Consider the following 27,978-nt stretch of genomic DNA (forward strand, 5'->3'; position numbering starts at 1 on the left):
CCAATAATGGTATTGATCTGGCATTACGTTCAGTGAAATACACCTCCCTAGACCACTCATTAACAAAGCTGAGTTCCTTGAGAATGGGAGCCCATAGGTTAAAGCCGACATTGAGCCTGCTTTCCGGATTTTGCCTGTGCACTTGGAGGTCTTTCACGTCTTGGGGTTCCAGTTTGAACACAAAATATTCTATGATAAATGCATGTCTATGGTGTGTTCACTTTCTTGTTCCTACTTCAAGCAATTTAACTCCTTTTTACAGTGATTATTTAGTCAAGTTTCAGGGACAGACCTAGTGCTTCACTACTTAGGTGACCTTATGTTTCTGGGTATAAAAGATTCTCAGTCCGGGGACTCACTAGATGCTTTCAAAACAATTGTGAGCACATTTGGGGAACCACTGACATCAGATAGAACCTCGGACCTACAAACATGCCTAATTTTCATAGGAATTGAGATTCATTCCCAGGCGGGGGAGTGCATGTTGCCCCAACAGACAGTTCAGGTTTTTAAGGAATATGTATGGTCTTGTTGGGGGGTAAATAAAGTGACATTGAGCAGGTTCAGGTGCTAGTGGGGTAATTTAATTTTACCTTGAGAGTTATTCCAAAGGGATGTCTTCTCCAGATCCAAAGTTCAGGTGAAGTCTGGATTATGGAAAAAACACCATAGGACTCACCTATCTGCAGAGGTGAAACAAGATCTCAGGATGTTGTTGTCATTTTTGGAAAGCTTTTGCGGAGCTATGGTGTGGCCAACAGCAGGTCAATCCAGTCTTTACTCTGGGCTTTTTACAGATGCAGCCAGCAGCTTAAGGTTCAGCGCAATTTTAGGGTGAGAATAGTGCACACAGCTATGGTCACAGCAGCAGAAAGCTGATGGTTTGGTTAGGAATGCCAGTCTTCTTGAGCTAGTCCCCATTCTAGTGGCCCTACACAAATGGACAAAACAATTTCCCGATCAGTTCATCATCTTCTGGTCAGACAGCCTGTCATTGGTCAAGTCCATGATCTCTAGCATGCTAAGTGTAAAAATGGTGTAGAGATTGTTCAAGGAGAATGTTTTAAAATGTATGAAAAACAATGTTCACTAGAAAAGAGAAACATGTCCCTGGTGTTTTGAATAATGCGGACGATACCTTGTCTCGTTTTAAGATTCAGGCATTTCCATCTGGGGCAGCAGACGAGGCCAACCTCTTTCCCTAATATCCATGGAAGCTTGGAGCCTAGTTTAACCCAGCCCCAACACAGCTAGCTACCACCCAAAACAAGTTGGACTATGAGGGGGATTTTTATGCTTATCTCACTTTTCAGCAACATGTACCCAGGGTGACTCTACATTTCCGAAATGGGTGGATTATCTAGAACATATGTATCCAATAGGTGGGTCATCTGCATTCTCCCGCCATCATGCTACCGCCTTGACATTCTTTGTCAAGATCTCAGGGTCGACTCCCAGTCATTCATAGTAAAGAAAATTCTTAGGGGTTGGCAGTGGCTAGGGGGCATAGCAGCATACATGAGACTCCCCATAGGTTTTGATAAGGTATACGTTAGAAAGAGTCCTGGGGCTCCTGTCTACAGTCTGTAGGTAAAAGGATGAGGTTATGTTATTCACTGCTGTCTTTTCCTTCTCTTCCTATGGGGCTTTCAGGGACTCTAAATTGATAGCCAGAGCAAAGACTGACCTACATAGTGGTTTGCGCATGAGTCATGTGTCTTGGTTGGGTAATAACCCAGTGATTACCCTCTGCTTTTCCAAGTCAGGCTGAGTCGGGGTAGCTAATTGTTCTAAGTGATGCGAAGGACATGGTAGGTTGCCTAGTGTCAGCCATAAGAGCCCAAATGGCAATTTCCCCAGAATGCCAACTACATCCCTTTTGCAGCATTAAGATAGGACAAGCCTCACTAGGTTTCAGTTTAGCAGTCTTAGCCATGGTGCTGGTGGCTGCTGGGATCAATGATGCCAATTTCAGCTCCCACTCCTTTAGGATCAGGGCAGCGACATCTGCAGTAGAATTTAGGCTACAGGGAAGTGGTAATAAAAAGATAGGCAGGCTAAGGGCAGACTGTTACAAATGCTGGGTACGCCTCAACCTGGTTTGAAAGCATTCAGTCTGGTGAAGTGCAGTCGATAATTTTCATTGCGCATGGTCATATTGTCATCTTTCCCTCCTCAATACTCTTTGCATATGGGTCGCATGACTCCCGTCAGTGTCTGGGTGTTCAGCTATTCCTTCATATGACTAGCAGAAATCGCTTTTAATTAAGGCACCTTTCTGAGATGGGCCCAGGAAGCTGGTCTTTGTGTGTACTGGTTTGGTGTCGGCGGTCTGTGCATTAACAGGTCGCCCCTGGTGGTAGAGAAGACCGAGAGCAAGGGGCCAAAGCCACCAGCCCTCACCATGCCACACATCGGCGGTAATGACATTACAATTGTAGGTCTGCGTGGAATTTTCAACATCTGTTTGATTGAGATTTCCTGGACATCTAAAAGGCCGGGAGAGTCTTAGCATGTTCACATTTTGTGCCCTGGTGGGTTTGGAAGCTTGATTGTCTTTCCCAGTGGCTCCAAAGTCAGGGAGGCACCTGTATTGTCATCTAAAAAGGCTGCTTTATACCTCCATCCTCAAGACTTTGTTGAAAGATTCCTTGCAAGACGACATTTACTTTCACAGGGATGGTGTTCATTTGTTATTTCAGGGCAAGGTTGCTTGTTGATGCTTAATTTTGGCTTTTGCGGTTCAGCAACTTGGAACATCATGAAAGGAAGTCTATGCTCCCTTGTTCTGGGGAGGGCCCGGATGTTCAGTTAACCAGCCTTGCCTGTGGCTAAGTAGACTCGTGCTTGGCCACAAAGCAAATATACACTTTGGCATCAGCTAGTCAAAGGTAGGCGCATTCTGGATTTGGCTTAAATTCTACCCCCAGCAAGTGCAATAGTACACCGGTGATCAGGGCTGAGAGGGAAGTTTGAGGGTGGATGCTACAGTGACTGGCTTTAAGCCTCTCATAGATACTTCATCACACTGCCTTGGGGATGTGGGGGCCTGCACCAAGTGACCAAATCATGGTCCCCTGACCAAGTCATGGCCCAGTTGCCCACCATGACTCTGAACAGGGGAAGAATAATAAGACTTGACAGGGGAAGAATAATAAGACTTGTGTACATAGATTTTATGTATTCATGCCATGTTCTTACAGTGACAGTGATGTTCATGCAAATAAGTAAGGCTGACACTGTTCTCCAAATCCAAGCCTGAGAGCCTCTGAATAGTTCTTTGGAAATGGGGAAAATATGATGGGGTTAAAATTATTTTGTTTGTTTAGTGTAGGAGAGTAGGGTCTGCTATCCTATGGTCACCCCAAATTTTTGCTTTTTGCTTCACTGGTTTCTGACTTAATGTGGCTGTGGGCCTGCTAATCAGACCCACAGCCTGCTGTTCTCTCTCTAAATTGATGCCAATGCACTTTAGGTGCATTACGAATTGGAACTGGTTCACCTTATGAGCCCCTGTAAGAGTGCACCCTAGGTGCCCAGGGCATAGGTGTAGCCAAGGCCTGCCAGGGGCTGCAGCATGTATTGTGCCACCCCTGGCCTGGCCTCCATATTTGACACAACTGGCTGATCACTCAGCTGGGGTAAGTCGGTGTAACCACCTCTTACTTAGGTACAGTATGTCTGTGCCTAACCCTAAACTGGACACATATGTTCCTATCAGCCACTCCTATGGAAGGCCTCATCAATCCTGGAGGCAGAGTGCTTGGAAATATGTGAGATGGTGCTCTGGCATGAGCTGAGCCTGTCTGCAGCTGTCGGGAACAACTCCCTAAGCTGTTCCGGGATATTGCCATACCATATACTCTTAAGTGCATTATAATCCTCGCGGTTAAATGCTATCTTTGGTTTGGCTTTATCAAAACATGTCGAGTAAGGTGTCATACGAATTGGAATACTATCCCCTCGCCAATTCTGGCGACGGGGATAGCATTCCACCCTTCTAGAGGGACACGACATGTGTGTAGCCTTAACCCCGGTTAAAGTTAAACAGAGCCTCAGCTTCACAAAATGGACGCTGCCACCACAGACACAAGTCTGGCCTCCTGCTGCTGACCGAAACTCGGCAGATGGTGGCCTGGACAAAGGGTTTCCTGCCTTGGGAGGTGCGAGCACCACCCCAGACAGGATTTTGTGTATTAGGTAGGACAGGGCTGAAAAGAATCAGACATGCCCGGGGCACACAAGGTGTCCCCGTGCATAGGCCAGTCCAAACCGGTTCTGGGGCCTTCCAGCCCCAGTCCTGGCGCGGAGCTGGACAAAGGAAAGGGGGTGTAACCGCCCCCCTTCCTGGTTCCTCCCAGAGGAGGGACCTAGTAGGTGATCCACCCCCTAGATTGGAATAAGAGGGGGAGCAGTGCCATTGCACAGCAGATCATCCCGAAATCAACTTAAAACTAAGAAGAAGACTGGACTTCGACATTCTGCTGCACAGAAGACTGAAGAAGAATCTCCCTTGTGGCCAAGGAGTGACCACCCTGTGAACACAGGTACCAACCAGCGACCCGACGTCTGCTTTGCCGCCGCCTCCCGCCGGAGACCGAGCCCAGAGCCCGACAAGAACCAGACTCCCAGACCTCTCAGAGCCCGATCCACAGTCCCTGCGAAGAAGGGACCCGTGGAGGCACCGAGTGACGTGGGACCGGACCTCTTGAAAGACACTCGACAAGCTGACTGCGCAGCTTCTGAGGCATCCTCGACGTTGTGCTTTGGGGATTGAGAACCCCCACCACCGAGCAGCCCTTGCACCGAAGATCAGCCCCCCAGCATCTCCACGATCTGCGTGGGGCCCTTTTGCACCGTGCCACTCGACGCGCCATCCCGGCCACTAGCCACGTGGTCAGCGGCCATCTTGGCGACGAACCCGAAGATTTAAACAGCAGGTCTGGTTGCTCCAGACCTACCCAAGCTCCTGTGAAAAGGAGCACCCGCTCTGACCTTGCTGGTCCGAGTGAACAGCATCTTTCAACTTCTGCGTGGCTTGCACTTGCCAAGGCCTGTTTGCTCCGATCAGGTCGCCGACACCGCCAACAGCGAGAAGCCTACGTGGGACAGCTCGTGACCGACTCCTGGACGTCCTCGACCCCGGGTATCCACGTGGCTGCAGAAAGAAGCTACCCGACAACGCCTGTTTGCACCCGACATCGCCTGGTTCCACTCTGGTTCCAGGGCAGTCACTGGCTAGTGACTTTGAACACTGTCCCCTCTGCTTTCAGGTCTTCAACTCTTCCGATCCACCCTTGGATCCACCGGAACTCTTCTCATCGAGCCGCCTGCAGCATCTTCAGCTCCAAGCACCATCGACCAGCGTGACGAAACCCGACACATCTTCGACCCTGTGCACCCGCTTCCTGTGGGTGAGGTAACTCAGCTCCGCCGGTGCTCCTGCACTGGTACACATCCCAAGGGCCTGTGTTTTAAGTTTCAGCTCCGTAGGTCACTCGGAAGGTTCCTAACTTTCTAACTTTGTGCTTTTTACGCACCATAGACTTTGTATTGAGAAGTGCGTGCACTTTGAACACTGCACCCGAGTCCCGTGGGCCTTTCCCGACTTAGTTAACTCCAGTCTCGAATAGCTCCAGCGATTCCCAAGGCCCTAGGCCTCTTCACTTTCCTTTAGGTATCTCTTATACCACTTATTTAGTATATGGTTTAGGTGGCCCCTAGGGCTCATCCATATTGTGCAACTTTTGTGTATTTTAAACTGTCTTGTGATTTAACGCTTGTGCTTCTGTGCTCATAAAGAGTCCAGGGGATTTTAATAGTTAATAAATCAATATATATTTTCAATATATATCTGTGTGGTGTCCCTTTCATTTGGTATTCAAGGGGGTTGTGTATGGTATAACAGCTGGCTTCACATGCCTTTCAGAGTTTAGCCTAAGACTGCTTTGTCCACGTTACCACTAGGATAACTGGTCTACAAGGTTGAATTACAACCATCATCATAAGGGTTGCTTGGCATGGTACAAAGTGATCACTAGAACTAGTGAGCATTATATACCAGGCCAACTTCTCACATTGGTGGCAGCGGTGGGATCTGAGCTTGCTGTTGTTTTACCATTACAATCTTTGAGATTATCATTTGAAAGATCATACAGGTACCTGCTAGGTACATATAAAACAAGACTAGTATACATAAGTTCTACTGAACTTAGTTGTTGTAGAGTAAAGGGAGTAGCACACCCTAGCTACAACTACTAGATAGGTTTAGTAGGTAAACACCAGTGTAGGTAGATTGCAACACATCCACCCACACTAGAGCAATGTCTGGAACAGAGGGGTCCAGTGGACTTACTCCTGTTGAGAGTGACCCTCCAAGGGCACCATCCCAGTTTGCTATATTTCCCTTTAAGGAATTAAGACAGCTTTGTGTCTTAAGGGGTCTGAAGACAGGGCCTTCCCCTACTGCAGACCACCTAAGAGAGCTCTTGGATCAGTCTGAAGCTCTAAAGACCTCTAAAGCAAACCCCACAGGGAATGCTGAAGGAGGCCATCCTTCAGAGGATGACACTGTAGACACCCCTGCCCCTATCATCCTAGAAGATGAGGAAGCCTCCACCACTGGAGCTCCTCAAGTAGATGTAGAGGAAGAGGAAGAAGAAGAGGAGGAGGAGGTGGAAAGCAGTGAGTCAGATGATGACAGAGATAGTCAGGTGCTGGTCAGTAGACTGAACCAGGCTAACTTAAGTCAACTTGGGAATGAATCAGGTAACAACCCATTCAGACCCCCAGGTGGACTTAACCAGGGCCATAGGAGGAGAAGGCATCACTCAGGTGAATCCAATACCTCCCATGTCTCTAGAGGCTCTCATGGTCACTCCAGAAAGGAGATGACTAGCCCTCAGAGAAGGGAACATGAGGCCAAGATGAGAGAGGCTGAGCTTAGGATCCAGAGGCAAGAGTTAGAGGTTGCCCTGGCTAAGGAGAAACTTGCTAGAGCAAGACAGCCTAGAGAGAGTGGGGTAATAGAACCCACTGGTGGCAGCAATATCCACAAGGATAAAGACAGGTCTTTTGATAATAGAAACCTGAGTAAGATTGTGCCCCCCTACAAAGCTGGGGATGATATCCATAAATGGATTACTGCAATGGAGAGAGCCTGCAGAGTACAGCAGATCCCTCAGGAGCAGTGGGCAGCAATCTTGTGGCTCTCCTTTGAAGGTAGAGGCCGAGACAGACTCCTCACAGTTAGTGATGGGGATTCTAGAAACTACCTGGTCCTGAAGAGTGCTCTGATTGATGGGTTAGGCTTAACCACTGAACAGTACAGGTTAATGTTCAGAGATACCCAGAAGACACAGACTCAGGACTGGTCTGAATTTGTTGAGTGTGCCACTAAGGCTCTGGAGGGATGGTTGCTGGGAAGCAAGGTTACAGACTATGAAGGATTGTATAATTTGCTGATGAGAGAACAAATTTTAAATAATTGTCAGAACCAGCAGTTGCATCAACATTTGGTTGACTCAGATTTGACCTCTCCCCAAGAATTGGGAAAGAGGGCAGATAAGTGGGTAAGAACCAGAGTTAAGCAAAAGAACCAGAACCAGAACCAGGGTGGTGACCAGAAGAAAACAGACCAGAAGGGTGGGGAGCAGAAAGCTAAAGACCAGAAGTCTTCAACAGGGCCCCAAACTGAGACAGAGGGTGGGTCCCAAACTTCCAAGAAGAAGAAGAAAGAAGGTCAGAAGAAACCCTGGTGTAAAACTTGTAAGAACACCTCTCACTGGACAAGTGAGTGTAAAAAGGGTGGAGCCCCCAGCACTGCAGCCCCTAAGGCACCTGCACCCACTAGTACAGTTAGCAGTGTTGGTCCTCAAGCCAAGGGTTTAGTGGGAATCACTTTGGGAACTGAAGGAGATTCTGACCTAGTCAGAACCCTTACACAGGCTGTTCTGGTTTGTGAAGGGGACATAGATTTGACCCCTGACATAAGTCCCAGTAACCTGGGCAAATACAGACAGACACCTTTGATTAACAACAAAGTGGCTCAAGCTTACAGGGACACATGTGCCAGTGTCACTATGGTGACACCTAACTTTGTGGACCCTGGCCAATACATGCCAGGCGATGATTACCTGGTGACCAATGCCAGCAATGTCACTACTACACATAGTGTGGCACTTGTTAACTTTTCCTGGGGAGGGGTAACTGGCCTAAAGAAAGTTGTGGTTAGTGCTGATCTCCCAGTAGAATGTTTGTTGGGCAATGACCTGGAGAACTCTCTATGGTCAGAAGTTGAGTACAGGACTCATGCAGAGATGTTAGGGATATCATCACATGTCCTTGCTGTGACCAGGTCACAGGCCAAAAAGTGCCTCTCTGAACCTCAGGTCTTGGATCCTGGAACAATGGACCAAGTACCTCCCAAGAAGAAGAACAGGAGGGTTAAGGCTGCGCCTTCCCAACTGCCTACAAGTGAGGATCAGGTTTCACAGGAAACTGATCTTGAGACCCCTGAAGGAACTGTCCCTGAAGAGCTTGAACCTGATCAGGTTGAGTTTCTGGGGACAGGGGGACCTTCTAGGGCAGACTTGGGGCAGGCTCAGTTAACCTGTCCTTCTCTTGAACCCCTCAGACAGCAGGCTGCTGCTGAGGCTGCTGGGAATGCTCAAGGTGCCCATAAAGTATATTGGGACGATGGACTCCTTTATTCAGAGGCTAGAGACCCCAAGCCTGGTGCTACCAGGAGGTTGGTTATACCTCTGCAATTTAGGGGCTTCCTACTCACCTTGGCCCATGATATTCCTTTAGCAGGACACCTAGGCCAGAACAAGACTTGGGACAGGCTTGTCCCTCACTTTCACTGGCCTCACATGTCTGAAGACACCAAGGAGTTTTGTCGCTCCTGTGAAACCTGCCAAGCCAGTGGTAAAGCAGGTGGAACAACAAAGGCCCCCCTGATACCACTACCTGTGGTGGGGGTTCCCTTTGAGAGAGTGGGGATTGATATTGTTGGTCCAATGGATCCCCCTACAGCATCTGGGCACAGATTCATACTGGTGGTAGTGGATCATGCCACCAGGTACCCAGAGGCAATTCCCCTTAGGACCACAACAGCTCCTGTTGTGGCCAGGGCCTTACTTGGAGTTTTCTCCAGAGTGGGGTTTCCTAAGGAGGTAATATCAGATAGAGGTACCAACTTCATGTCTGGATATTTGACAGCTATGTGGAAGGAATGTGGTGTAAACTACAAGTTCACCACTCCTTATCACCCACAATGCAATGGGCTTGTTGAAAGGTTTAACAAGACCCTAAAGGGCATGATTAAAGGATTACCTGAAAAGCTCAGGCGAAGATGGGACATCCTTCTGCCCTGCCTTTTGTTCGCTTACAGAGAGGTCCCTCAAAAGGGGGTTGGCTTCAGCCCCTTTGAATTGTTGTTTGGGCACCCTGTAAGAGGACCCCTGTGTCTTGTGAAGGAAGGATGGGAGTTACCTCTCAAAAAGCCTAAGCAGGACATAGTGGACTATGTACTTGGTCTCCGCTCCAGGATGGCAGAGTACATGGAAAAGGCATCCAAAACCCTTGAGGCTAGCCAAGAATTACAGAAAGCTTGGCATGACCAAAAGGCTGTCCTTGTTGAGTTTCAGCCTGGACAGAAGGTATGGGTGTTGGAGCCAGTGGCCCCAGCAGCACTCCAAGACAAATGGTCTGGACCCCATACAATTCTGGAAAAGAAGGGAGAGGTTACCTACTTGGTGGACCTAGGAACTCCCAGGAGCCCCCACAGGGTGCTCCATGTGAACCGATTGAAGGCATATGTCAGCAGGGCAGACATGGGCTTGCTCATGGCTACAGATGAGGGACAGGAGGAAGAGAGTGACCCTCTCCCAGACCTGCTCACTCAGAACCCTGAGGATGGCTCAGTTGATGGTGTGGCCTTAGGTGGCAGCCTCACTGAACATCAGCAACATGACTGCAGACAAGTTCTACAGGCATACAGGCATATGTTCTCATTGACACCCAGTCAGACTAACTGGTGTACACATGTGGTGGACACTGGTGACAGTCTTCCTGTAAAGAGCAAAATTTACAGGCAACCTGACCACGTCAGGGACTGTATAAAGACTGAGGTGCAAAAGATGCTGGAATTAGGTGTCATTGAGCCTTCAGAGAGCCCCTGGGCTAGCCCAGTGGTTCTGGTCCCCAAACCTCACACCAAAGATGGCAAGAGAGAGATGAGGTTCTGTGTGGATTACAGAGGACTCAATGCTGTCACCAGGACAGATGCACACCCTATTCCAAGGGCAGATGAGCTCATTGACAAGTTGGCTTCTGCCAAATATTTGAGCACATTTGACTTGACAGCTGGCTACTGGCAAATCAGGTTAGCTGAGGAGTCTAAAGCCAAGACAGCATTTTCTACCCCTAGTGGGCATTATCAGTTTGTGGTGATGCCCTTTGGTTTGAAAAATGCACCTGCCACCTTCCAAAGGTTGGTGAACCAAGTCCTCACTGGGTTGGATGACTTTTGTGCAGCTTATCTGGACGATATTGCTGTCTTTAGCTCCACCTGGGAGGATCACCTGATCCACCTAAAGGAAGTGCTTGAGGCTCTGCAGAAGGCAGGCCTCACTATCAAGGCAACAAAGTGCCAGATAGGGCAGAGCAAGGTTGTATACCTGGGCCACCTTGTAGGTGGAGGCCAAGTTCAACCACTGGAGAGTAAGATCCAGACCATCAAGGACTGGTCCCCTCCAACTACCCAGACTCAGGTCAGAGCTTTCTTGGGCCTGACTGGGTACTACAGGAAGTTTGTTAAGAACTATGGGTCCATTGTGACTCCTCTTAATGATCTGACATCCAAGAAGATGCCCAAAAAGGTTCAGTGGACAGAAATCTGTCAAAAGGCATTTGATGACCTGAAGAAGGCCATGTGCTCTGCACCTATCCTGAAGAGTCCTGACTACTCAAGAGAGTTCATTGTCCAAACAGATGCTTCTGAGTTGGGAGTGGGAGCAGTGCTTTCACAGCTTAATGTAGATGGCCAGGACCAGCCCATTGCTTTCATTAGCAGAAGGCTGACCCCCAGAGAGAAACGTTGGTCAGCTATAGAGAGGGAGGCCTTTGCTGTGGTGTGGGCCCTGAAGAAGCTGAGACCATACTTATTTGGCACTCACTTCAAGATTCAGACCGACCATAAGCCCCTCCTATGGCTTAATCAGATGAAGGGTGAAAACCCCAAACTACTCAGGTGGTCCATTTCCCTACAGGGGATGGACTTTACAGTGGAGCACCGCCCAGGGACTGACCATGGCAACGCAGATGGTCTCTCCAGGTACTTCCACTTAGAACATGAAGACACAACTGGTCAAGGTTAGTCTAATGTCCCTGCGTTTGGGGGGGGGTTATGTAGGAGAGTAGGGTCTGCTATCCTATGGTCACCCCAAATTTTTGCTTTTTGCTTCACTGGTTTCTGACTTAATGTGGCTGTGGGCCTGCTAATCAGACCCACAGCCTGCTGTTCTCTCTCTAAATTGATGCCAATGCACTTTAGGTGCATTACGAATTGGAACTGGTTCACCTTATGAGCCCCTGTAAGAGTGCACCCTAGGTGCCCAGGGCATAGGTGTAGCCAAGGCCTGCCAGGGGCTGCAGCATGTATTGTGCCACCCCTGGCCTGGCCTCCATATTTGACACAACTGGCTGATCACTCAGCTGGGGTAAGTCGGTGTAACCACCTCTTACTTAGGTACAGTATGTCTGTGCCTAACCCTAAACTGGACACATATGTTCCTATCAGCCACTCCTATGGAAGGCCTCATCAATCCTGGAGGCAGAGTGCTTGGAAATATGTGAGATGGTGCTCTGGCATGAGCTGAGCCTGTCTGCAGCTGTCGGGAACAACTCCCTAAGCTGTTCCGGGATATTGCCATACCATATACTCTTAAGTGCATTATAATCCTCGCGGTTAAATGCTATCTTTGGTTTGGCTTTATCAAAACATGTCGAGTAAGGTGTCATACGAATTGGAATACTATCCCCTCGCCAATTCTGGCGACGGGGATAGCATTCCACCCTTCTAGAGGGACACGACATGTGTGTAGCCTTAACCCCGGTTAAAGTTAAACAGAGCCTCAGCTTCACAAAATGGACGCTGCCACCACAGACACAAGTCTGGCCTCCTGCTGCTGACCGAAACTCGGCAGATGGTGGCCTGGACAAAGGGTTTCCTGCCTTGGGAGGTGCGAGCACCACCCCAGACAGGATTTTGTGTATTAGGTAGGACAGGGCTGAAAAGAATCAGACATGCCCGGGGCACACAAGGTGTCCCCGTGCATAGGCCAGTCCAAACCGGTTCTGGGGCCTTCCAGCCCCAGTCCTGGCGCGGAGCTGGACAAAGGAAAGGGGGTGTAACCGCCCCCCTTCCTGGTTCCTCCCAGAGGAGGGACCTAGTAGGTGATCCACCCCCTAGATTGGAATAAGAGGGGGAGCAGTGCCATTGCACAGCAGATCATCCCGAAATCAACTTAAAACTAAGAAGAAGACTGGACTTCGACATTCTGCTGCACAGAAGACTGAAGAAGAATCTCCCTTGTGGCCAAGGAGTGACCACCCTGTGAACACAGGTACCAACCAGCGACCCGACGTCTGCTTTGCCGCCGCCTCCCGCCGGAGACCGAGCCCAGAGCCCGACAAGAACCAGACTCCCAGACCTCTCAGAGCCCGATCCACAGTCCCTGCGAAGAAGGGACCCGTGGAGGCACCGAGTGACGTGGGACCGGACCTCTTGAAAGACACTCGACAAGCTGACTGCGCAGCTTCTGAGGCATCCTCGACGTTGTGCTTTGGGGATTGAGAACCCCCACCACCGAGCAGCCCTTGCACCGAAGATCAGCCCCCCAGCATCTCCACGATCTGCGTGGGGCCCTTTTGCACCGTGCCACTCGACGCGCCATCCCGGCCACTAGCCACGTGGTCAGCGGCCATCTTGGCGACGAACCCGAAGATTTAAACAGCAGGTCTGGTTGCTCCAGACCTACCCAAGCTCCTGTGAAAAGGAGCACCCGCTCTGACCTTGCTGGTCCGAGTGAACAGCATCTTTCAACTTCTGCGTGGCTTGCACTTGCCAAGGCCTGTTTGCTCCGATCAGGTCGCCGACACCGCCAACAGCGAGAAGCCTACGTGGGACAGCTCGTGACCGACTCCTGGACGTCCTCGACCCCGGGTATCCACGTGGCTGCAGAAAGAAGCTACCCGACAACGCCTGTTTGCACCCGACATCGCCTGGTTCCACTCTGGTTCCAGGGCAGTCACTGGCTAGTGACTTTGAACACTGTCCCCTCTGCTTTCAGGTCTTCAACTCTTCCGATCCACCCTTGGATCCACCGGAACTCTTCTCATCGAGCCGCCTGCAGCATCTTCAGCTCCAAGCACCATCGACCAGCGTGACGAAACCCGACACATCTTCGACCCTGTGCACCCGCTTCCTGTGGGTGAGGTAACTCAGCTCCGCCGGTGCTCCTGCACTGGTACACATCCCAAGGGCCTGTGTTTTAAGTTTCAGCTCCGTAGGTCACTCGGAAGGTTCCTAACTTTCTAACTTTGTGCTTTTTACGCACCATAGACTTTGTATTGAGAAGTGCGTGCACTTTGAACACTGCACCCGAGTCCCGTGGGCCTTTCCCGACTTAGTTAACTCCAGTCTCGAATAGCTCCAGCGATTCCCAAGGCCCTAGGCCTCTTCACTTTCCTTTAGGTATCTCTTATACCACTTATTTAGTATATGGTTTAGGTGGCCCCTAGGGCTCATCCATATTGTGCAACTTTTGTGTATTTTAAACTGTCTTGTGATTTAACGCTTGTGCTTCTGTGCTCATAAAGAGTCCAGGGGATTTTAATAGTTAATAAATCAATATATATTTTCAATATATATCTGTGTGGTGTCCCTTTCATTTGGTATTCAAGGGGGTTGTGTATGGTATAACAGCTGGCTTCACATGCCTTTCAGAGTTTAGCCTAAGACTGCTTTGTCCACGTTACCACTAGGATAACTGGTCTACAAGGTTGAATTACAACCATCATCATAAGGGTTGCTTGGCATGGTACAAAGTGATCACTAGAACTAGTGAGCATTATATACCAGGCCAACTTCTCACATTTAGGTTAATTCGTTATTGGTTCTCCCACTGCAGGCATGTGGGGTGGGTCCCTCACCTATCACTAAACACTACAATCACTACATGACAATGTGTTAACAGTCTACAAACATGTTACCTCTCATCTCAATCGGTGATTTTGTGCTTGTTTTTGATCCTATACAGCACTCATGTGGAATGAATAATTAAAATATGTCTGGATGCAGGCGTTTACCCCTCTAGCTAGTGTGCACAAGCCTCTTGGAAAAATCAGTGGTTGGACAATAGCTTCTTGACCCTTTGGTCAGTGGAGGGCGCCAGCGTGCAAGCAGAGCAGAACGGAGCAGTAGCAGCTGAAACTGAGGCGAGCAAGATGCCATCGCCATCGCCATCGCCATTTCAGCGGTCCTGCCGAATTGTTAAGCTGGTCGCTGCTGGTAAAAACGGCCTCCATGGTCGAGAAGAATCAATACTGAGAAAAAGCCTTGGTATAACATCACCTTGAGAGAGGAAAAAATAAAAATCGCACGAGAAGTCCGCAAGCAGGTATTATTGATAAAAAGTGGAATAAAACCAGATAAGTCAAAATTAAAAGTCATGCGGAAAAGATATAAGATCATGCTGAGTAGCGCAAAAACATCGTACCAAGAGGAAATGTGGACAAAATTACTAATTGCCGGGAAACACAATAATGCCAGAACATTTTGGGGTATTATTAATAAACTGACAAAGGGGAATACCCTACAACAGGAGGCAGGCATTGGAGAAAGCAAGTGGACTCAGCATGTTACCCTCTTAAGTGCTGCGCCTATACCAGCGGCCGACGGCACAACTACCTCGGGAGTGCTGCCGTCGGCTGTTGGACGTTCCAGCTGCACCTGCGCAATGGAACGTTCAGCACTGGAGCTGGACGTTCCAAAGCAGCTAAGGTGTTAAAATCATGTTTATCGACAAGATGGATGGTCAAAACTGGCCCTGTAAATCAGACTGCAAATCCTGCATTAGAAATTCCGAACATGCGGAAACTATCTTAGGAACAGGACATAATCCACCAGAAGAAAGTCTGAAGCTAATTTTGGGTTGTGGAAATGGGAACAAAGGGAAACTTGAAAACATACTTGTTAGTAAATCAGAAAAAATAGTAAACACCGTGCCTGACACCCTTGTAACAACTGATCAGCTGAAACCTGTAATAAACCGCCTGAAAAAAAGAGGGTGCAGCGGGTCCTAACGGGCTTCCAAACTCTATCTTCAAACATTCGCCTGAATTCTGGGCAGAATATTTAACACCATTCTTTAATTCAATTTACAACCAGAATAAACTGCCAAGATCCTGGAACAGGAGTATAATTTACCCCATTTTCAAACAAGGTGACCATAATGAGCCAGGAAACTATAGGCTGATTTCGCTGATGGATGTTGAGGCAAAAATATATGGGTCATGCTTATTATCACTTCTCCAAGACTGGATGGAAGACATGAATATAATACCCATGTTCCAAACTGGCTTCCGGCCAAGGGCCGGCACACTAACAAACTTGATAACCCTGGCTCTCCTTAAGGAAAAAGCTGAAAAAAGGACGACAAGACTGTATGCTTGCTTTCTACACCTGTGAGCAGCCTTTGACAGAGTGAACAGAACCCGTCTATGGGAAAAACTAAGATCATGGGGCATCCCGAAGAAGCTACTGGAGGCTATTATAGGTTTGTATAGTAACACCTGGGCTCGAGTAAAATTGGGAAACGGTAGCAGCGTAACAGCCGAAATTGGAACACAACAGGGCTTAAAACAAGGCTGTGTACTGGCCCCAAGTTTATTCAACCTTTACATGGCAGACATTGTCAGTCACATGGAGGTCGGGGAATGCCATCCACCCTATTTGTCAAAAATTCCTATCCCCTTCCTGCAGTATGCGGATGACATTGTCGTTCTGAGTCAAACGCCAATAGGCTTGTAAAGGTCGATCAACAACTTGGTCACCTATTTGGAACACGAATGTTTGGAACTGAATAAAGACAAAACCAAAGTGGTCCGCATCGTGGATCCAAAAAAGCCAACATTCAAATGGTATGCAAAAAGTACCCCAATAAAGGAGGAAACCTCATACAAGTACCTAGGTCTGAAGTTGGGGCGAGGATAAACGAACAAAGAACACAAAATCGATCTAAAAGCTAAAGCACATTCCCTGATCTACGCATACCGGCAACTACAAAAAAACGAAGTTGTCCAAATTATACACACCTGCTGAAAGTGATAAAAGCACAAACCCTACCCACCTTGTCATACGCATTGGCCACCTGGTGTGGCAAAGAAGCAGGGCTGTTAAACAGCTTACAAACAAAGGTATACAAGGCAGTCCTAAACCTCCCAAAATCGTCAGCACCGGCGCAGGTTCGTCTAGAATTTGGCCTTCTGAATCAGAAGTTTCGCAGTATGGGAACCTTTGTGAATCTCTGTAATAAAATACGAATGTCACAAGACGACTCAATGGGCAACCTGTGCTGGAAAGAAATCGATACCCAGCAGAAACTGCACGTGCCGAACAGTTGGGGAGGTTTCCTGTCCCAATCCCTGAACTGTATAGGAATTGAAGAAATTTGGAACACAAGGCCATATAGACATACTTTTGACAAAATAGCAAACAACGCGGTCAAATGGGAATCCTATCTGGAAGATAAAACAAGTACTGCAAAACGACGACACGGGTGGACTGTGATAAATTCATATTCCGGGATAAAGCCACAGACCTATCTGGAAAGCCACTTTAATAGTTCCCTAAAACAAAGATATATAAAACATCGATTAGGCCTACAGTTTTCAAAGGATTTGTTACCATCCTGGAAAAACTGTCACACTGACCCTCATTGTCGTCTATGTGGATATCAGAATGAAACATTAACTCACTTACTATGTGTTTGTCCGGTGCTTAAGGATTTGAGGAGACTGCTTATAAAGAACATTTTTAACAAATTGAACATTCGGACATGTAGGCAAGCTGTAATTCAATGGTTAGATGGATCATCTCCTATGTTGGCATGCAGGGGGGTTAAATACATGATGAAAGCCCAATCCTCTTACAGCAAGCTGAACAGGGAATCATAGCACCAAATTGAAATACATGATATTTATTTTTCATATGGCTAACAGTCTCTAATAGTTAACATTATACACGTGTTTTATGTTCTATGATGATCAAAATGTATTTTGTAATAATTTTTAATAATTTTATTCAAACCGTGAGATTCTGGAATTTCTTGATTGAGTGGAGACGGAACAGTTAACGTAACTGGGTTTTTTTTTTTCCCCCGGGTCCGATGATTAAGCCTAAGTTTCCATGTCCAATGGGAGGCACCCTGCGCCATATCGTTATTGGACCATCAGCCAATAAAAGGCTCGTATGGAGATAGTTCGTGTGGGGCCCTTTTTAGCAGGGACATCAGGCCTGCCTTTCTGGATATTATGAGACCATTCTCTGGTTTCTTGATGGTACAGAGGCGACTGTGTCTTGTGGTTGGAGCGCCCCTGGATCGACTAAGTGGCTAATGAGGAAAAAAATAAAATAAAATAATAATAATAATTTTATACAATAAAATTGACTTGACTTGACTTGACTATACAGCACTCTTCTGTCTTTTGGCCTGGTTTGCACCATAGACATGCCACATATCTACATACATACAATAGACAAAACAAGCATAGGCAAGGCCAAGCAGTCTGGCCTGTGCCTGCTTGCCATCCATTTAAAATATTTTATTGTGAACACATAAGAAATATGTAAAAAAAAATCAAACAATATTAAAATAAAGGATTAGTCTACCAGCCAAGCCACACCAGCCCCAGCACTTAATTCCACTACTTTAAGTGGCTCTGATCAGGAAAAATGCGGTCACTCACAGTGTAGGACAGACAGTGGATGAAATTGTTAGACCTATTGACCCCATGCTGTCTTGGTCAGAAGGAAAACATAAATAACACTTGAACAGACCAATAAATAAGGCCTAACCAAAAACCCTTGTATGTATTTTTATTGAGAATTTTTGGGAAAACTTGGGATGGGTGAAATAGCTAAAGCTGTCTCTAGGCTAGATCTATGAGACTCTGATAGCCAGTAATATGGTGCATCAGGAATCATAGAGCCCGGACCTCCCAGCATGCTCCCCGCTCGCCGAGACAGTTGGTACGACCCACCATCAACTTCACACATCAGATAAAGGGTGGGTGTAAAACGGCCATGTGTAATTATCAACATGACTAAACAATACATATCACAAATTGATAAGATCAATAACATTTTTAATATTGACATTCCAAGTTCTTAGTTATACTAGTTACTTTTCCCCCAGCACTAAGGGGCCCACTGACCCTGCACCTTCAAATCTGAGCACCCCACGGAAGGCGCAACCCACCTGGGTCCTTGAGTGATGGGCCCCTGCCCTCTGGTCCTTGTCGGCCATATCCGGGGCCCACCCCTCGCCCACCAGGCTGCCCAGGATCCCAGGAGGCCCATTCTCAGTGCGGAGAGCTTACCGTCTCTCCCCTCAGTGCTGGCCTAGGGAGTACGCAAAGGAGTACTTCCGTTCACTCTGTAAGCCCATGTCAATGTTCTATGGTCTCTTTACCGCACAACTCCCCCCTCAAACTACTGATCAAAGGGACGGGTGGGTGGGAGTTAAACTAAAAAGGTGTGGGGTTCGCCTGTCCGGCGCAGGAGAGGAATGAGGCCGGGACCACGACTCCCAAAGCCTAAATAGGCCAGAGTCTCCGCCCTCTCCCGCACCGGACGTGCATCACCCCTGACCTGGAAATGGATCCTGGCCGGTCACCCATCAGGCAAGCCGGCCACCTACTCATCCCTGGGCGTGGCGAGGAGCCGGGAGGACGGGCCCTAAGTGCGCGCTCGCTGAGCCTCACGCTTGGCATAGAGCCAGTACCTCCCAGCATGCTCCCCGCCCACCGAGACAGTTGGTACGACCCACCATCAACTTCACACATCAGAGAAAGGGTGGATGTAAAACGGCCATGTTTAATTATCAACATTCATAAACATGACTAAACAATACATATTACAAATTCATAAGATCAATAACATTTTTAATATTGACAGTCCAAGTTCTTAGTTATACTAGTTACTTTTCCCCCAGCACTAAGGGGCCCTCTGACCCTGCACCTCCAAATCTGAGCACCCCATGCAAGGCGCAACCCACCTGCGTCCTTGAGTGATGGGCCCCTGCCCTCTAGTCTTTGTCCGCCATATCCGGGGCCCACCCCTCGCCCACCAGGTTGCCCAGGATCCCAGGAGGCACGTAACCTGGCGCCCTTGCCTCCCCAGCCGGTGGGCCCATTCTCAGTGCGGAGAGGTTACCGTCTCTCCCCTCAGTGCTGGCCTAGGGAGTATGCAAAGGAGGACTCCTGTTCACTCTGTAAGTCCATGTCAATGTTCTAAGGTATCTTTACCGCCACAATGGTGACCCGGGCCCCCAGGTCCGTCACCCTCCCCACCACCAAAGAAGCTCTGCACCAAAGACCATATGCCTCTGATCCATATGTCTGTGCCAAAGTTCGATAGATACCCATCATCTTGGTACACATCCGATCTCCCTTGATCATCCAGTGTAGGAAATGACACCAGCGGCCCTTCACTGAGCGCAACTTGGCCAATTCCCCATTCAGCAGTGGAACTGAAAACATCAGATCCCCTGTGATCCTTAGGTGTGGGGAATGACACAAGCGGCCCTTCACTGAGCACAACTTGGATTGCTGAAGCCTTCAAGGCTCTAGATCGTACTCTGGAACCCTCTGACCGGCGTGGCATCATGCAGGACCAAGCTGTCGCATTCGCATGCCCCTGACGCCCCGCCAGAAGAACTCCATCCTGTTCAAGCCCGGTGGTTCCTCCACTCACCGCTGCTGCAATCGTCCTGTGGCGTGCCGCCCGAACGAGTGCCCCAGTCCCCCTACCACCTTAGTAGGGCACACTAATGAACAGGAGATAAATGGAAAAGTCTGGCATAGTCATGACCAAATTGCGAGCATTATTTCATATCCACTCGGGCTGGATGTAATGGTGAAAACAAGCCGAGTAGCAGCGTCCCATTTTTCTCACCGTGCCAGGCGATGAGCCCGCCCCTGCCGCTAATGTTGCCGCCCCAATTCTAAATGAATCAGCTGAGGCCGTTGGCTCTTTAGTGCAAAGATTGGCCCCATCAAATGGAGCCACTGCTGTAATACAGTGATACCAGTAGGTCATCTAGGACCCTCAAACGGCAGGGACTAGCTTGTGTAACCGTCCCCTTAAATGAAAATCAAACTGCACACTCATGGACACTCCCCCTATGTCACTGTCCCTTAGAGTGTATTACCTCCCATAGTTGTGCTCATTTCAAGATTACATATCTCTTCTCGCAGTTTCCACATCCCTGTCTATCCAACAGCTTCGCAATTTACTAGTTCTTGACCTTAGGACTATATACAGGGACACAGCACCTCAGTTTAGAACTTCCTTCCGCCGGCTCTGTGTCCTCGTCAGGCCTTACCCCCTCCTATCCAGCAGCTTGCGAGGACACCTCTTTCTAGGAAATTCGAGAATGGTAATCCCCAAACTAGTATTCTAAGTTGACAGGGCCATCTACCTTCCCGGGACAGGCCTTCCTCCCCCCAGAAAGCACTCTAAGATGCCCCAAAGTCTAGATGCATTTATCTAAAGGTCGATGGCAACTCCTCCCCCAATGTTTAGTGTGGGAAGATGTTTATTGTTACCGAGCTCAATGGTACTTATTTTTATTGATCTCGGAAGGAATAAAGGCTTAATGGACCTCCCGAGATATGAACCATGAGACCCGAAGGCCAAACGCAGGCCCTTACCATGGATGCCTTAGCTCACTGAGCCACGAGGTCCTGCATGCAACACCGACGAAGGCCTGTGTTGCGTGCAGACCTGGAGATCACTTGTGACAGCGCGTTACCTGCGCATTAGTAGGGAAAGTGACATGAGACATTACTTAGGAGACCTATCCTACTAATTTCAGCAAGAGAGCCAAATAGCCCCGATTGCATTATTGGAGATTGACCACCAACACGCCCTTATGAGCCGTAATTAACCCTCTTTGAGGGACGATCTGGCATGCTAGCCGGCATGTCACCTTTAAGTCCCGGTCCCCACACTATGGGCACCAGCTCTATTGATAAACCAGGCTGAGGGCAGGATTCTTTCTTAAATTGTATGTGATGACAAACGCCGCCGGATGGTGACTGAGGGCAGACTTCGGGGCTGGCAGCAATGTACAGCCGGCCTCCCTTTAATGCCGATGCCCCAATAACCACATGCTACTGCCGCAACACCCCCAGATCTAATTTGCAGGCTGCATGCGTGCGGCCGCTTTCATCACTTCCAAGCGTTTCACATGCCAGACACTCGTCCTTCCTCTTTTTAAAAGTGGTAATAAATTGTCTAGCAAGCTCCTTCTAATGCCTGATCCCTGCGCCCCGCCCAGGTCTACGGCGAAGATGCCGGTGCCGGTGCGCACCAACAAAGACGCAGGACACTGCGGGCAGCCGTGGGCCACAGGAGACACCCCAAGCCCAGCGGCTTCTTAAGAAACGGCCCCTCACCGTCCCCCACGGCTGCCCACAGCTCCCCGGGACACCTGACTGACCGTCCTGACTCCGTCAGAAGCGGTCGCTCCCCTCGCTCCCTGGCTCCAGCTGGTATCGTAGCGCTTCATTGCTAACATTGTCTTGTGCTTCAATATTGCCCCCATTATTGACTGCGCTCCGTCTTGATCACCTAAAATTGCCGCATTGCCTAATTATAGCGTAACGCTATTTTGCACAGCCCACATCGAGTTGATCAGATTGTGTTGCATATTGTAGCGCTTGTGTGCCATCGTAGCGCTTTTGCAGGCTCGCATTGTGTTCTGTGCCTGATTGTGCCTGCGCCTCTGCCCACCCCAATCTCGTCCTGTTTCCTTTCGTTTTGCTGCCATCTTGTTGTTGTTGTGCCTTCCAGCCCGCCTCTCCACCCCGCTCCCGCCTCCCAGCTGACCCTCCCTCGCCCCTCCCCCTCCACTATCCACTTATGTCAGATGCATTTGCACGCAGTGTTGACGCGCAGCTGTCGCGCCCCACGAGCGCCGAAGGTGCGCCAAAGGTAAGCCTGTCTACGCCCGTCCGCAACTGGACCGCGCCAGCGCCAGACCCCCTGGCCCCGCGATTCCCATTCCACCCGCATTACTTATGACGCCGCTACCCTCTCAGCCCTTAACCCCAGCCGACTCCCAAACTGCTACCAAGCCGCCCCAGGACGCACCCATGGACCCTTCACCTGCCACTTCTGCAAGTTCGACTGCACCAGGACCCACACCAAATCCACAAACCCCAAACAGAGCTCCGACACTAACCACCTAAAGTGCATCTTGATCAACACCCGCTCAGTCCACAGACACTCCATTGAACTTTGGAACCTACTTGACACTACATCGCCGGACGTCGCCTTCCTCACAGAAACATGGATGAACGCCTCATCAGCGCCCAACATCGCTATAGCCATCCCGGACGGCTACAAGATCATCCGAAAGGACCGCATCAACCAAACAGGAGAAGGCATCGCCATCGCTCATAAGAACACCATCCGCATCACGACCAGTTCGGACGACAACCTCGCTTCCGCCGAACACCTCCACTTCCAGATTCACACCGACCACAAAACCACACTCAGAGGCACCCTCATCTACAGACCACCAGGACCCCGCACACAATTCAGCGAAGACATCACTGACTTCATCAGCCCACATGCACTCCCCTCCGAGAATTACATTCTACTGGGAGACCTCAACTTCCACCTGGAAAAGAAAAACGACAACAACACCACCACCCTTCTGGACAACCTGGCCAATCTAGGGCTCAAACAACTTGTTGACACCCCCACCCACTACGCCGGACACACGCTCGACCCTATCTTCACCTACAGCAAGCACATCTCCTTCGATCACACCACAGCTCTCTACTGGACGGACCACAGCTGCGTTCACTTCAACTACAAAAAGTCCACGACCCACAACCCCCCACAACCTATTCCGCGAAGAAATTAGAACAAAATCACCATCGAACAACTCTTCACATTGCTTCACCAAAACCTCCCCACCAAATCATCGGACCCAAACCAAGCAGCCACTAACCTCACCCAATGGATCACCCATAGCGCCGACGAACTTGCACCCTTGAAAAACCATCTAATCAAGCAAGGTAGCAAAAAAGCCCCCCTGGTTCAACGATGACCTTAAGAAATCCAAGAAGTTCTGCCGTACTCTCGAGAAAACCTGGAGAAAAAACCCAACCACTGATAACCTAGCCACCTTCAAGAACACCACCCGCAAACACCACCAACTAATCCGGTCCACCAAGAAATCAGCATTCAAGGATCGACTTCACAACAATGCCCAAAACAGCAAGGAACTATTCAACATCGTCAAAGAATTTACTAACTCCACTGCCGGCACCAACGTCATTTCTCCCTCCCAAGACCTCTGCGACTCTCTATCCTCATTCTTCCACAACAAAATCGCCGAAATACATAACAGCTTTGAAAACCAGTCCGAAGACTTGTCCACTCCACCCATTTCCGATCCAACACCGCCCTCTAACAACCTTTGCGCCTGGAACCCAATCACCACCGAAGACACCATCTGCCTGATGAACTCCATCCACTCAGGATCGCCAACCGACCCATGTCCCCACCACATTTTCAACAAAGCAGGCTCCATCATCGCACCCCATCTCCGCGATGTCATCAATTGCTCCTTCAACTCCGCTACCTTCCCGGAAATCTGGAAACATGCCGAACTCAGCGCCCTTCTGAAGAAACCCACAGCAGACCCCACCGAACTTAAGAACTACCGCCCCATCTCGCTCCTCCCATTGCCCGCCAAAGTCATTGAGAAAGCCGTCAATAGTCAGCTAACCCCCTTCCTTGAATCCAACAAATCCCTCGACCCTTCACAATCCGGCTTCCGAGCCAAACACAGCACCGAAACCGCCCTCATCGCAGCAACAGACGACATCCGAACACTACTGGACAATGGAGAAACAGTCGCCCTCATCTTACTTGACCTCTCCGCAGCCTTCGACACAGTCTGTCATAGCACCCTCATACAACGACTCAGCAACGTCGGAATACAAGGAAAAGCATTGGAATGGATCATATCCTTGCCGGAAGAACCCAGAGAGTCCGCCTCCCCCCCTTCAAATCAGAGGCCACCGACGTCATCTGCGGCGTACCACAAGGATCATCACTCAGTCCCACCCTCTTCAACGTACACATGAGTCCCCTCGCATCCATCGCGCGCCAACACAACCTCAACATCATCTCCTACGCAGACGACACCCAGCTGATCCTCTCCCTCATCAAAGACCTGAACACCGCCAAAACCAACCTTCACGAAGGAATGAAAGAAGTAGCCGAGTGGATGAAGAACAGCCGCTTAAAACTGAACTCGGACAAAACAAGTCTTCATCTTAGGCTCACCCCCCTCGGCCTGGGATGACTCTTGGTGGCCACCAGCCCTGGGAACCGCACCCACACCAACGGATCACGCACGCAACCTGGGCTTCATCCTGGACTCCTCCCTCTCGATAACCTGACAAGCCAATGCCGTCTCATCATCCTTCTTCAACATCCTACGCATGCTCAAAAAAGTCTTCCGCTGGATCCCCACTGAAACAAGAAAGACGGTCACCCACGCACTGGTCACCAGCCGACTGGATTACGGAAACACCCTCTACGCCGGAACCACAGCCAAACTACAGAAAAAACGTCAACGCATTCAAAACGCATCAGCCAGACTTATAGTGGACATCCCTCGTCAAGCTCACATTTCCGACCACCTGAAAGATCTCCACTGGCTCCCCGTCAACTAGAGAATAACGTTCCGTCTCCTCACCCACGCACACAAAGCCCTCTATGACCTAGGACCCAAATGCCTCAACACTAGACTGTCCTTCTACACCCCCACCCGCCAACTACGATCTTCCAATCAAGCCCTCGCCGCAATTCCGCGCATCCACAGATTCACCATGGGGGGAAGATCCTTCTCCTACTTAGCGGCTAAGACCTGGAATTCTCTCCCCACCCACCTCCGCCTTACTCAGAACCACCTCTCCTTCAGAAAGCAACTAAAAACTGGGATATTCGATAAGTAAAAACACCCACCTCCCCAAGCCCCTTGAGACCCTCTGGGTGAGTAGTGCGCTATATACATTTCTGAACTTGAACTTGAACACCTCACCTGCCGATCTCTGCTAGAAGGCTGCTGCCTGCTCTTGCCACTCGGTCCGGAATCGAGCCCCAGCTGCTCCGAAGGACGTTTCTCTCCACCGCCGCATGGCCCGAGATCGCAGATCCGGACAGAATACAGTAACCAAGTTAAACTAAAAAGGTGCGGTGTTCGCCCGTCCGGCGCAGGAGAGGAAAGAGGCCAGGACCGCGACTCCCAGAGCCTAAATAGGCCAGAGTCTCCGCCCTCTCCTGCACCGGCCCTGCGTCACCCCTGACCTGGAAATGGATCCTAGCCGGTCGCCCATCAGGCAAGCCGGCCACCTACTCTTCCCTGGGCGTGGCGAGGAGGCAGGAGGACGGGCCCTAAGTGCGCGCTCGCTGAGTCTCACGCTTGGCAAATGACATTTTGTTCACTGAAGATCATTAGATGTCAAAATCACATCCATGGTACTGGATCCAGTAGAAGCTAGATGTGATTGGTCATCTCTAATTTTCAACAGCTAACTCAATTTATTAACCAAACCAAACTTTTTGATATTTGTTTTGCTATAAGTGATCATACCATTCAGTTCATGAGGAGAGCGGGCTAGAGCCAAGCCAGGGGTCTAGCTTGCCTATAAGAGACAAAATACCAGTAGAGCCATCAAAAGGTCTGGCATGTAAATGACACCACAAATATTACATAAAACAAGGTAGACTCAAATTAAACATATTTTTCTTGATTGCGTGTGTTTCATTGTTATACTTTACATCACATCACTACAATGACATCTGTTAAAATTAATAGTATCTAGACATTACCTGCCCTCCACATGCCCCGATGTCACTGCCATGAGTTAAGCAAGAGATTTCAGTTTGTCATGTGCCCTTCACACATGGCCAATATTGGTATATGTGGAAGAACATTATTATTTAATAAACCACACAGGTGAGGTTTTTACAAAGCACCGAATCTGAACTGAATTCCTTTGAGTTGCTCATGTATCAAACACTCAGTCAAAACATGATATCGTGAAGTAAAGTTTTTATTTATTGGATTGAATTACACAATTTGATCGCCTGGTGTCGCCAGACTTTGAACCGAGGATTTCTGGCTATACATTGAGTAATTCAGCCACAGAATAATTAGCTCCTTCTTTTTCTCCTTTTCACCACCCAAGTACAATGTTGTGTTTAAGTATTTCATGACCCGAATAAGGATACCATCAGTGGCGGCTGGCATCAACTGGAAGGGGGAGCACGCGCTCAAATAAAATTAAAAATTATAAAAATAAACTGAAGTGCGCACACCAATAAACTTAAAATATATTAAGAGTAAACTTACATAAATTTACCTTACTACAGGACCTCCTGCTCTGGACCTCTCGCGACAGCAGCCCAGCCACAAGGAAACTTCCTTGACCAATCCTGGTGCTGTTCTCATGCCGCGAGAGCAGCGCCCTGATTGTAGGGAGTGGCCTCACTCATTCTCCACAGCGATCTGGAGGCCTGCACTTGCTCTAACCCAGCTGTCTTGAGAGAGCCGAGTTAGAGGATTTGAAGTGTGCATGTCTGCCTGGCCATCTGAAGACGGGACATGAGCACTTTGAAAAATGCACATACAGCCCACCCTCCCTGCTGCTGTTCTCAGTAAGCCCCGACCCCATCCCGACGCTCGGTTCAGGACGCTCGGCTGACAAATAAATTGGTAATGAATTACCATTTTACTTTTCATCTCGGGGACATTTAAGTGTGGAGATTCTCCTCCGCTCCAATGGAGGAGTCGCCGCTGGATACCATGTTCATTAATTACAAGCGTTGTATGTTAACTCAGTCTGAAGGATATACTTATAAAGTGTGAAAATGTCTTTCTAGAAACAAATCACAAAGTTAAGTGTAAGGGAAGGGAGGAAACCATTTTTCTGCTAATATCACTGCCTTCCATTGACTTTACAACAGTAGGGAAGGGAGCACTTCAGTGATGGGCTTTGTGATGATTAGTAAGACAAAGAGGATTCCCACATCCCCAAAGCTTGCTCTTATTTACAAGCCTTCAAGGAGAATCACGCAAATTGCAGCTCAGCTGTTGATAGACGCGCATGCACGAAAATCATCTTTTAAGTTGTGGTGCACTCAACTGTCCTCTGTTTAGTGTGGTTTGTTATTTAAAACATTGTTAGGTAAGAAAGAGAGCAGTGCCTCGCATGAGTCCTTATTCAATTCTGATATGGCTCAGTAGTCATCGTGGGACAAGGGAAAAGACAAAAGAGTACTTGTAGGGTAATTGCGCTACACCGGATGTCATAAATAAGGATAATGAGCATTAGGATATTAGCTCTGATAAATGTCTTCTTAGAAATAATGAACCAGAGTAATTTTACGTGCTTATACATAACTTTAGTGCACACAACTTATTAATTATGTAAATTACAGTTCAGTCATAGAAAGAATACAGCCGTTATTTTCTTTTTGATCTTCTTTTATTATTTTGGGCTATTAGCCCCTTCCTTGGTTTTATAGCCAGCAAACACGTGTTTCGTCAGTGAAGCTAAGACATCATGACTTTTTCAGGGCTTTGTGTAAGTTGCTAG

Source organism: Lissotriton vulgaris, chromosome 3_1 (genome assembly GCF_964263255.1).
Source record: "Lissotriton vulgaris chromosome 3_1, aLisVul1.2, whole genome shotgun sequence".
Lineage (NCBI taxonomy): Eukaryota > Metazoa > Chordata > Amphibia > Caudata > Salamandridae > Lissotriton > Lissotriton vulgaris.